This window comes from Atta colombica, unplaced genomic scaffold (genome assembly GCF_001594045.1).
Source record: "Atta colombica isolate Treedump-2 unplaced genomic scaffold, Acol1.0 scaffold89, whole genome shotgun sequence".
Lineage (NCBI taxonomy): Eukaryota > Metazoa > Arthropoda > Insecta > Hymenoptera > Formicidae > Atta > Atta colombica.
The window spans coordinates 573969-574325 of record NW_017259582.1 but is presented as its reverse complement, the minus strand read 5'-3'; the positions used below and the strand labels follow the sequence as shown (position 1 = coordinate 574325).

General features: G+C 38.4%; 1 protein-coding gene across 3 annotated transcripts in view; it reads left to right on the top strand.

The window, feature by feature from the left end:
* The first annotated feature begins 271 nt into the window (after nucleotides 1-271).
* Nucleotides 272-357, top strand: part of LOC108693241 (putative fatty acyl-CoA reductase CG5065) — a 23431-nt gene continuing 23345 nt past the window's right edge. For all 3 annotated transcript variants that reach the window (XM_018202085.1, XM_018202083.1, XM_018202082.1), the window contains exon 1: nucleotides 272-302. The gene's annotated coding sequence lies outside the window, so the exon portion shown is untranslated. The remainder of the gene's footprint in view (nucleotides 303-357) is intronic.

Genomic DNA, 357 nt, shown 5'->3' with positions numbered 1-357 from the left:
ATTTTGAGAATATAATTGTTTATTAGAGGTGCATTCCGTTTCTTGCATGATGTACATAGAAGCATAGAAGTTCGTTTCGTTTCTCTTCATGCACACTCGCTGTATGCATGATTCAATCTACCGCCAATTACATAACCCCGCCTCTTCCGGTGCACCGCCGGTGAAGTGCCTCATCTCTCGAGCTGAGGTAGTTCATGTAGCTTATATAATACGTTCAACATATTTTAGCGCGAAACTGAAATGAATCATGAGTGGTTCGGCTGGGGCGAGTGTACTTAAAATCATGTAAGAGTTAAAGATACGTAAGTAAGGTGCTCAGAATATCCAAAAATTTTTTTAATTTAACATTTCATATAT